General features: G+C 33.7%; 1 protein-coding gene across 2 annotated transcripts in view; it reads right to left on the reverse strand.

Moving 5' to 3' along the window:
- The window catches only part of RAB31 (RAB31, member RAS oncogene family), a 171251-nt gene that overhangs the window by 92823 nt on the left and 66181 nt on the right, over nucleotides 1-12247 (reverse strand). The window lies entirely within an intron of this gene.

The raw sequence follows: 12247 nt of genomic DNA on the forward strand, positions 1-12247 counted from the left end.
ATTAAGTAGCTTACTCAGCCCCACAAAGCTAGTTATCCTCTGAGGCAAGATTTGAACTTAGATCTTCACAAAAAGAAAATAATCTCAAACTAGCAATTATTCCAAGAATCACTTTGAGATTTGGAGCACATCACTTCAAACTTCTGCATTTCTAACTTCTAATGACTGCCCAATTACATCTCAGTTCTGTTTAATTACAAAGTTTCATATCAGATAAGTTTCTTTATTTTTTAACTCTACTGGGCAATCACTTCAAAACTAAAGATTATAAGAAATCCAGGGGCAGCTAGGTGGGACATGGACTTTCATGAATTTCAAAGTCTTAGACATTTAATTAGCTATGTGACTTTAAGCAAGTCACTTTACTCAGAGAAAAAAAAAATTATAAGATTATAAGAAGTCTCTTCATGTATCTTTCTTTAGGGTGACTGTTGATAGCCAGTATCCACACAGAGTTGGAAAAGACTTCAAGTGATACGTAGACTGCCCCATAACTAAAATAAGTTATTTCTGGACTATACCGAACAAATGATCATCTAGCTTTAACTTTTAATTTTAATTTAGGAATAACTCTAATGTGATTTGTTCACATAATTTCCAAGTATTTGTAGCACTGTCTTCAGCAACAAGATAAATAAAAAGATATTAACCACCTGAAATAGATAATTTTATAGTCCTATTTAAAGAATATTGTTCATCACAATTGGATTTTATTTTGTTTTGAAATAGGTTAAATGTGATATATACTTCCCTCAGTCTTACTCTCCCCAGTACAAAACATTCCATCTCCCAACTTGAAATATTTTCACTAGCTGCCCCATGATACCTAGAATTATCTCCCTCTTCATGTCTACCTCCTGGCTTTCTTAACTTACTTCAAATTCTGGATACAATTCTACCTTCTTCAGGAAACCTTTCATAATCCCCTTTCATTCCAAACCTTCCCTGTGTTCATTATCCTTCATTTATATATAGCTGTATATAACTTGCTTGCATATAATTATTTGAATGTTGTCTCCCCCCATTAGTATGTGAACTCCTAGAGTAAAAGGGACTATCTTTTGTTGTTTTCTTTCTTTGTATCTCTAATGCTTAGTCCAATGCTTAATAAATGTTTACTGACTGATTGATTAATGGAAAAAATACTGAGAAAAAAAAAAGCAGACCTGGATTTTTATCTAAGCTTTGACATTATCTGTGTAACTCTGAGAAAGTCACTTAATGTGGTGCTGATAAGATTCAAGAAATCAAGAATGTACAGTGATCTGTAATAAATTCACAGACTCAAACCCCTCTTCCACTCAAAGGGAATAGCTTTATTATTACATCAAAAGGCAGGAATATATTTACAAGTAACAAGAGGAAAGGAGGAACCTTTTATAGGAAAGAACTCAAAGTAAAAATAAGCTAACCCTTCTAGGAGTTTGCTTCAGAAAGTTATGCAAAATAGCCTCAATGGTTGATGTTTCTGTATAGCTTGGTTCCTTAATTGTATGGATACAGTAATTGGGGGGTGAAGATAATCCTATCAATGCCCTTCCCTATCACCCCCATAGACCCTGGGCTGTTAGCAGGGAAATGGGCTTTTGCTGGAGTCTTATTCACCCCATAAATACAATGGAAAGAATAATAACATGGGATCTTTAGTTAGAAGACCTGTTTTCAAATCTCTACTCTTGTAATTACTAGCTCTGTGATTACTGGCAAATTATTTACCTTCCCTGATCCTCAGTTTTTTCATCTATAAATGAGGAATTTGGATTAGATGGTGTCTGTGAACTATGATAACTTTATGACCATCCCACCCTCAGTTTCCTCTTTTGCAAAATGGGGCTAACAATGCTCATGCTACCTACCTCAAAGGTTTGTTGTAAAGGTAAAACTCAGGAAAACTTCATATGCTATATCAATGCAAATTATTATTACTATTTACTATCTGTGTTGGGCAAATCAGAGTATGCTGCCAACAAACCAAGACCAGTAGGTAATGAAAGAAGGGAAGGGAAAATTATTTCACATCAGTTATTAGTTCTTCTCAGGAAGAAAGGTAGATGGAGACCCTGAAGGGAAGAACGAAAGACATCAAAAGGAACATAATGGTAGCTAAACATTGAATGTGGTTGTGTTGATCCATGGACTAGTTATCAACTAGTTATCAGGAACCATCATGACCATCAACTAGTTATCAGGAAAAATAAGGAAAGCAAAAGATAGAACAGGCTTATTCCAAGGTCCAAAAGAGTCACAACCAAAAGTTTTCCATTTGATATATAATGGAGTATTGTAGGATTTTTCATCTAAAAGAAATATAAAGGAAGGATCTTTACAGTTTGCAGAACTCTTACTTCCTTTAGGAATGGAAAATCTAGATGTATTAGTTTTATAGGGAAATCTGGGAGTGCCTCTTTTTTAAAAATTATACTTGTAATTATATTTGTAGAAGAATTACAGAGAGATTTACCAGATATTCTCCCTAACTGCTTTTATCTAACATAAATCTTCAAATCCAAATCAGAATTTCCTTTCCTCTAGCTCAGGAGTACAAATAAAAGCACATTAAAAAAAAAAAAAAAAAGCCATTTATCTGCAGTGTACAAAATCAATGCAGAACTCAGAGGGGTGACAACAGTTTTTACAAACAGCTTGGAAGGTCCCAGATCAATGCTGCAGCTATTTCTGAACTCAGGCCAGATTCCAGCTAATATCATTGTACAATATCCTATACATGGCTCAGTTTTGTTTTTTTTTTTCCCTCTCCTTGGTGACTGTTTTTAAAGTCATTTGTGGGCACACATCTCCTTACTATAGTTTCTTCTAAACCACTCCAAAGAAACTGAAAACTGACTTTGTTCAGGTCAGAAGAATCAAGTTACCTCCCCTCTGTGAAACTGGCCCTTTCCTCCCATGGCTGGTTCCAAATGAGTCGTGACACCAGTGATATAATGTCACCCTGAACACCATACACATTAGTTTCCATCAGCCCTTGCCCATCTATCCCTAGCTACCAACAAAGGCAAAAAGGTGCCAGCTGGCAACAGGGCCAATTAGAGGGATCACAGGATTTAAAGCTACAAGTCAGCTTCAAGATTATTATGTCCACCTACAGTAAGGAAACGAAGACTTAGAAAATATAAATGACTATACTAGGACCACATTGTCTGTAAGAAAAGAAAACTAGATTTCAAACCCAGATCCTTTAACTCTGCATCCAGAGTTCTTTCTACTTTATTATACAAAGGGCAAGGAAGCTATTTGACCTGGCCCTCAAGTACAATGGAGACCTCAAATGTAAACAGGTCAAGAGCTATTACCATTCAATGTGGGCAGCTAGGTGATGCAGTGCCAGGTCTGGAGTCAAATTTGGACTCAGATACTTACTAACTCTGTGATCCTGGGCAAATCACTTCACCTTATTTGCCTCAATCCCTTCATCAGTAAAATAACTTGGAGAAGAAATGGCAAAGCACTTTGTCAAGAAATCTCCAAATGGCGTCACAAAGAGTTGGACACAACTAAACTACAATAAATGTATTTAGATGGGTCTTACCCTGCCTCAACATTCTACAAAAAAATAGATTCCTCTCAAAGTATATCTCAGGGTGGAACTAAATTATTTTGAGTTGTGTTGTTGGTTTTTTGTTTTGTTTTTTAAATTAGGGCTGGAAGCCTCAAAAGCTAAAAAGTGATTTAAGCCTCTTGGAAACTTTGAGAATCCATTAGATATTATCTCTCCTTCCAAAGTAGAAGAAGTAGTTTTTGGCTTAATTACTATTTTAAAAGTGGATAGTTCTGTTTGGTTTGGGGGAAGAAAGAAGGAAAGCATTTATTAAACAATTAATATATGTAAAGTATAGCTAATATGACTAAGTGCTTGAGATACAAACGTAAGCCAAAAAAGAAGTTAATCTCTGCTCCTCAGGGTTCACATTCTAATGGGGAAAGCATCTCACAAAAAAGTTTAAAAGATGAGAGACTGAGGATGTAGAAAGAAGAGAAGTAAGATATTCGAGGTTGAAGGTTAGTTTTAAAGTCTAGAAAGTCAAGAACAAGTCCAGAGGAGAATGAAAATTGACAACCTGGACCCTTCCATAAAATGGAAACTCCAACGGGAACTGACCCATAGAAAAAGGGGGCAGACCTTGAGGAATAGCCAGTCTCAGGGATGGCAGGCAGTTGTTAAACCCCAGGTGTTTAAGAAAGTTTCTGGACAAGCTAATAGTAGAAAAGAAGGGTTTTTAAATATCAAAAATCAGGGATAGGGCAAGAAAGAGAATGAAAGGAGGTAGGGCAAGTTGTCACCAGGGCAACCTCCTCAAAGATGTCTTTACAAATCTTTACTTTACGGGGATGAAGACTAGGAGCTTTTGGAAGCTACTTTTCCCTAGCTCTACTTAATTATTTCCACTTCCCTCCTAGATCTCTCTCCCTTAATTGTATTCTTCTTTTGTTGTCAGCTGTGAACTGTCTTTTAGAGCCCTAGGATGCTGCTATTTAGGAATAATATATAAATAGCTTTTTCAGGAAGCCCAAGCCTATCTCCCAATTTTACAATCCTTCTTTTCTTTTTCTGGCTCCCAAATCAAGAAATAAAAACAAAAAGGTAGAGAGAAAAATAAAGTTCTCTTAAGTACATGTAACCCTAGGGAAAGACCAATTTTCAGGATGATCCATGGTGTTTTTGTTTTTTAAAGGTGTTTTGTTTTTCCTTTGGCTGTTTCTTTGCATTTGTATCTGTAACATAATTTTTAAAAGAGTAATCAGAAAGTGATACTTTGTGAGATCAAAGAAAAGGGAAAAGGATCTATTAGTACAAAAATATTTAAAGTAGTTCTGGTAATGAATTAAAAATTGAAAAGCTCCTAATCAACTGAAGAATGATTAAACAAGTTGTAGTATTTGATTGTGAAAGAATGCTATTGTGCTAAAAGAAATGAAGAACAGGATGGTTTCAGAAAAACCTGGGAAGATTTATATGAACTGATATAAAGTGAAGTTAGCAAAACCAGGATGACATTGTACATAATAATAGCAATATTGTAAGGATGTTTTTGACTTTTAATTACAATTACAATTAATTACAAAGGAACTGTGATTTAAAAAAAAAAAGCTATCCACTTTCAGATAAAGAATTGATGACTTCTTAGATTGAAGCAAAGCGTTTTGTTGTTTTTTTCTCCTATGTTTTCTTTCACAAGATGGATAATATAGAAATGTTTTGCATGAATTTAGATGCAGAATCAATATCAAATTGTCTTCTCAAAGTGGGGGAAGGGGAAATGAAAGAGAAATAGAGCATTTGAAAGTCAAATTTTTAAAAAATGAATGTTAAAATTTTTTTCTCATGTATTTGGGAAATATTAATGAAATAAAAATATATTTAAATAATACTTTGCCCATGAAAGCCTTGTTGGTTGCCAGTTTAATATTTTTTAAATTCCATAACAACCCTGAAAGGAAGTAATTTTAATGGTTACATAGTCTGGAGGAGACTATTTTAGACCTGATTTCTCAAACAGAAATGCCTACCTTCACCCCCTAAACTTTAACACTTGGAATCTCTTATCTATCCTTAAATCATTGTTTTTCCTTAAACATGTATTATGTTCTTTTTTTCATTGCAATTATGTGCATATGTCATCCCTCCTTAGGGATTGCAAATTCCTGACAATATACTCCAGAAAGCACTGTAGGAATTTTTAAAATATCTGTTTACATGAATGAATGAATGAAATGTCCTCTACCCTCACTTCTGCCTACCTAAATCTTACTAATATGAAACCTACCTCAAATTTTATCCCCTCTCCCAATTTTTCCAGTTGGTAATTATTTCTCCCTTATTTCTCAGTATATATTTTTTGCATTTTCTTATGTATTTATCATATTCTCATTTGTGTTACAATTACTTGTGTATATGTCTCCTCAATCCTGATTGCCTGTAGGCTCCTTGAGGAATCCTATCTAATTTAACTTTGTATTACAAAGCAACTAGATGGCCCAGTATATAAGGTTCTGAACTTGGAACCAAAAGAACTGAGTTCAAATTCCCCATCAGATACTTCCTTAGTCATAAAATTTCAGGTAAGTCACTTGTTCCATCTCAGACTCAGTTGCCCACCTATAGAGTGGGGATAATAATAACACCTCTATGGTATTTGTGAGAATAGAAAGGAAACTTTATGTATGTGTGTGAGTAAACCTAAAGCATTATTATATGTGCTATATATTATTATAATTATATCATTATCTCAGAGTCCAGCTTAAGTTCCATCTCTGTCTATCTAAAATTATAATGATTTCCTTTCCTTTCACACCAATAGACTCCTGTACAATTTAGTGTCTCTATTGCCTATTTAGTACTTATCAATATAGTGTGGAATATCATTAGCTAACTTTAGCAGGCATAATATTTTAGCATACAAACTACTTTGTAAACTTTTTAGGGGGGCAGACTTGCCAACTCATGCTCATATCTATTTTATACTAACCCATCCATAATGCTGTATCCCCCTGCAGAGCTTACCATGGTGCCTTCCACATAGAATATACTCAATAAATATTGTTAAATTAACTTCCTGAGTACCTCCAACCTATCTCCTGGTCACAAAGCTGCTATCGATGGATGCAACTTATCTTGTTCCTTTTCTCCAGCTTTCTAACTACTACTCCCTCCCACCATCTCTTGATCAACAATTAAGCTACTATTTATGTCACTGTATACAGATGGTGAGATGGCCGGAAGAACTTAATGCATCATGAAGAAAGGGCAAAGATAGGGCAAAGCTGCTTCTTCCATAAGTTATCACCTCCTTTTGATATCCATTAACCCAACAAGGCAAAAGGCAAAATACTGAGTTAATACAAATCTGTAATCAAATTATCCAAATTCAAAACTTTAAATTTCTCCCTTCCCAAGCATGACAACTAAACACAAACTGAAATTTAGGTGTTTTGGGTTTTTGTTTTTTGTTTTTTTCTCTACAGGCTCATGTCAGATCATAGATAAAACAGATTTTGAAGAATTATCAAAGTTAAACTATGAAGATATTTTAGCCCTAATACCATTTTGGAGAAGCAGCCACAGAAATTGAAAAATTATTCCCAGTTAACCATTGAATAGTAATAATATCAGCATTTATACCAGTATTTAAGGTTTATAAAGCATTGTGTCTGATTTGATGCTCACAATAACCTTGTAAGATAAATGTTGTTATTGTTATTAGTAAAAAAAAAAAAAAAAAACTGATTGTACAACATCATAAGGCAGGATTCAAATTCATGGTCTTCCAGATTACAAGTCCAGGGCTCTATCTGAAGAGCTGAAGAAACACATTTTCCAGTGACAAAGCGGGTAAAGAAATTAAATTCCCTTAAAAGAAAAATTAAGCGCTTGAATCACCAAGCTCTGGATGAGCTGGGTAGTTATATGGGTAAAAGATTCTCCCCTAAAGCAGTCTAGGTAAAATGTAGAGAGTTTGAATTTCATTCCCACAAATGGGTGACTTGAGCAATTCTCTCTCCCTGAGACTCAGTTTCCTCATCTATAAAATCAGAGTGGTGGAATAATCTCTGATTTTTATTATCTACCTAAACCTTTTAAGTAAGATATTATTTTAACAACTTTATCTATAATAAATAAAAGCTTTGTCTGGGAGGCAGTCAGATCAATTTGCTTTATCTAAGGGCTTAACTGAAAATCACACATCAAATCCCAAAAGCTGTATGATACACACTGCAAGATCAATCCATAGAATATCATTTAACATGTGTTGAAGAGGTAGAAAAGAATTTGTGTTAAAGGAGGAAATGGAAAATCAATTAAGACATACGGTCTTTTTCCTTCTACTCTCCATTCCCCAAACTCATACTCAAGGTATTATTATTATTAATATCATGCCTGAATATGGATTTAACAAGTTAACTGCCAGTCCAAATAAACCATAGCTTGCTTTCTCTCACAATTTAACTTTTAGTATTTGTATCTCATATTTTTCACATGAAACAAAACACTTAAAAGGGACCTTTCAGTCATTTAATTTTGATGTTTATTTGAAAATATTCCAGAGAAAGAAAAGGTTCCACAATAGATCTGCACCAAATCTCCTCCTCCACCCCTCACCTTCGCTTACTGTTTTGAAACATCACCAGGAATCACAGACAGTTAACTGATTCCATCATCAGTCTCAATTTATCTAAAAGAACTGTTGTCCTTTTCCTAGACACCAGGGAAAGGAAGACTATACAAGATCTGCTGGACTGTGGGTCCCCTTGCCATCATTTTTCAAATTCTAGTGGCCCCACCTCCCATTGCAGTCTATCTGAGAGACTTCAAATAAATACAAAAGGAAAACTCCTGGGTGACTCATTCATGAGTCTAATATGCAAAAAAAAGAAAAGGTTAAAGCAAGAAGAGTCACAGAATCTAGTAGGTGGAAGAGAAATTTATTATTTTTTATAAAATGGGAAAGGAGAGTTTCCTGATCAGTTTTTTACTGAAACCCACTCAATCTTTGATGATCTCATCACTTATTTAAGAACTTCCTTCTTCTCCCTTCCTGATTTCATATAAACATAGAACATTGAAAGGCAGGTTCAAGTGGGGAATAAAGGATGGGCCTAAGAGTCAGAAAAACCTTGGGTGCAGCAGGCTCAGACTGACACTCACTAGCTGTGTGACCTTGGACAAACCAACTAAAAGATGATGTTATGATGCATTTTAGCAGTGCTGTGTGAAAATGTGAAGCCTAAAGAAAATACAGATTTATCCCTTTTGCACACTGAAAGATTTGCACTGGGTTTTCACTACATTCAAAGAGAAATTTATTCTATCAGAGAATCCAATTTATGCACAAGTTCAAAATGACAGAGCTAACTGAACCTCTAAACTGGGAATGAGGAAATTTGACACAGAGAAGTCTCAAAACATAAATTGAAGAACAATTGCTTCCCTGAATTGGTAATAGCATGTGTGTGTGTGGTTGTGTGTGTTTTGGACAACACTTTAGGGTTTATAAAGCACTTTACAAACTTTATTTCATTTTTATCCTCATGATGACCTGAAGGTAGGTGATATTATTATTAGGTGAGGAAACTGAAGCAGAGGATGAATAAATGACTTGATTAGGATCACACGCCAGTAAGCATCCTATAGAGGATTTGAGGTTAGTTTTCCCAGACTTCAGGTCCAGGGGTCTAACCATTTAACTGGGAATTCCACCATACTATTGTAATCCCTGGTCTAGATAAAACAAAACTATGGTAAGACTGAAAGAAACTTAAGAGATCTAGTTCTGCCTCCCTTCTCTTTTACTGTAAGAATCTGAGATTACACAATGGCAGAATCAGAACTAGAAACTAAGTCTCCTGAATCCCACTTTAGAAGGACTATTAGCTGAGTCAGCCTGAACTTACACATAAATTGGATTCTCTGCTAGATTAAATTTCTCTCCAAATAGAGTGAAAACTCAATGTAAATCTTTCAGTGTGCAAAAGGGTTATAAATCTGCACTTTTTGGCTTCACATTTTCACATAGCATTGTCTAAAATGAACCATAGCATCAGCAATCCGCAAATTTTATCCAAGTTGAAAAGGACTTCAGAAATAATGTAATAATCAAAGACCTCTTATTTTACAGATCAGGACACTGGGGCATGAATAAAGGGAGTGACTTGTCCAGTATTAAAAAGTCAGTAGATGTAGATGGGGACTAAAACCCAGGGTATTTTTCAATGTGCCACAGTATTGTATCCCAATCATGATAAATTGTGGTTGTTCTAATTTTAACATACATAACAGGGAGCCATTGATTGAAACAAGATAATAATTGGTGACTGACTTTTAGTTTGAGTTCTGGAATTCTGAAATTGATTATATAATTCAGTGTGTGGTTTTTTTAAATTGTGAAATAGTAAATTTTTTCTTCTTTGTTTGCACAGCTAATAGTTATGCCCTGAGTTCTAGTTAACTGAATCCTTCTAATTATGAAAATAGATTACTATTCAATAATCTTCCCAGTAGAGCAATTTGGAACTATGCTCAAAGGGCTATAAAACTGTGTATACGCTTTGATCCAGCTGTGTTACTACTGGGGTCTACATCCCAAGGAAATCATAAAGGAGGGAAAAGGACCCACATCTGCAAAAATATTTATAGCAGCTCTTTTTGTGGTGGCAAAGAATTAGAAAGTGAATAGATATCCATCAATCAGGGGATGGCTGAATAAGTTATGGTATATGACAGTAATGGAATATTACTGTTCTACAAAAAATTATGGACAAACTGGTTTTAGAAAGACCTGGAAAGATTTATGTGAACTGATGTTGAGCAAAACAAGTAGAACCAGGAATACATTGTACACAGTAACAGCTAGATTGTGCTGTGATCAACTATGAATATTATTGTTCTATAAAAAATGACCAGCAGGATGAATTCAGAAAGGCCTGGAGAGAATTACACAAACTGATGCTAAGTGAAATGAGCAGAACCAGATCATTGTACGTGGCAACAACAAAATTATACAATGATCAATTCTGATGGGCATGGCTCTTTTTAACAATGAGATGATTTAGCCAGTTCCCATAGACTTGTGATAGAGAGAGATATCTACACCCAGAGAGAGAGCTATCAGAACTGAGGGTGGATCACAACATACCATTTTCACTCTTTTTGTTATGATTTGCTTGAACTTTGTTTTCTTTCTCAATTTTTTTTTTTTACTTTTTGATATGATTTTTCTTGTACAGCAAGATAATTGTATAAATATGTATGCGTATATTAGATTTAACATATATTTTTACCATGTATAACATATATTGTTACATATTGAATTATATACCATCTAGGGGAAAGGGAAGAAAAATTGGAACACAAGATTTTTTCAAGGGTCAGTATTGAATTATCCTTGGATATATTTTGAAAAAAGAAAGAAAGAAAGAAAGAAAATGCCATCTGCATCCAGAGAGATGTATGAAGAATGAATGAAAATTAACACATGTTATATTCACTTCTTTCTTTTTCTTCTCTCATGATTTTTCCCTTTTGTTCTGATTTTTCTCTCCCATCATGACTCATAAAGAAATGTATATTTAAAAAATTAATGTATATATATATAACCATAAAAATAAAGAAAACAATTAAAAATAATCTTCCTAGTATAAGTAATCGTTCTTCACTGCAAAACTAATTTGTGACCAATGAAATATAGAGGTTTGAAAGACTCTGCTTTCTTATCTTTTCTTTTTCTTTGCATTTATTCAGAAAATATAAGTCTGCCACTATAGAATCCTAAATCAAAAATTCAATGAATGCTGAGGAGCTTAATGCAGGTAAAATAAAATAAATGAGACAATAATTCTTTGGTTGGGTTTTTTCATGGTTAAACAGTCCCAAAAAAAGTAAACAATTAACATATATAAGAGTGAGTACCATTCCCCAAAAGACAAGTGGTTAAAGTATATGAACAAACACTTCTCAGAGGAAATGCAAACTATTAACAACATATGAAGAAATGCTATATATATATATATATATATATATATATATATATATATATATATATAAAATGTTCACTAAAAAAAAATACAAATCAAAACAAAAACACTTCTCAGAGGAAATGCAAACTATTAACAACATATGTAGAAATGCTCTAAATCACTATATATATATATATATATATATATATATATAAATCAAAAAAACAAATCATCTCCCACCCAGCAAATTCATAAAGATGACAAGAGATGTATATATAGCCTTTGGAAACAGGTACACTAATGTTGTTGGTGGATTTATGAATAAGTCCAACTATTCTTGAAGGCAATTTTGAATTATTTTTAAAAAGTGAATAAAATCTCCAAACCCTTTTATCTAGAATACTACTACTAGGTCCTAAAGAGATTGGTGATAGAAAGAAAAATTCAAATACTTATAGCAATACTTTTTGTGGTAGCAAAGAACTGAAAAAAAAAAGGAAAAAAAAAAAAAGTAGATGTCCATTGACTGGGAAATAGCTAATCAAATTGTCATACATTTATGTACTAATATTAATACATTATAATAAATACACATAACCAAATTCAGAGTCATGGAAAAACACATAAAAAGATACAAAGTGAAATGTATAGAATCAGAAAAACAATATTTTTAAAACTACAAAAATGTAAATGGAAAGAACCACAAAACAACTGAAATTTATGATTGTGAAATTTTTTTTCTTTTTTTTTTTGAGAAGCAATTAGGCTTAAAAATGAC

Source organism: Sminthopsis crassicaudata, chromosome 1 (assembly GCF_048593235.1).
Source record: "Sminthopsis crassicaudata isolate SCR6 chromosome 1, ASM4859323v1, whole genome shotgun sequence".
Lineage (NCBI taxonomy): Eukaryota > Metazoa > Chordata > Mammalia > Dasyuromorphia > Dasyuridae > Sminthopsis > Sminthopsis crassicaudata.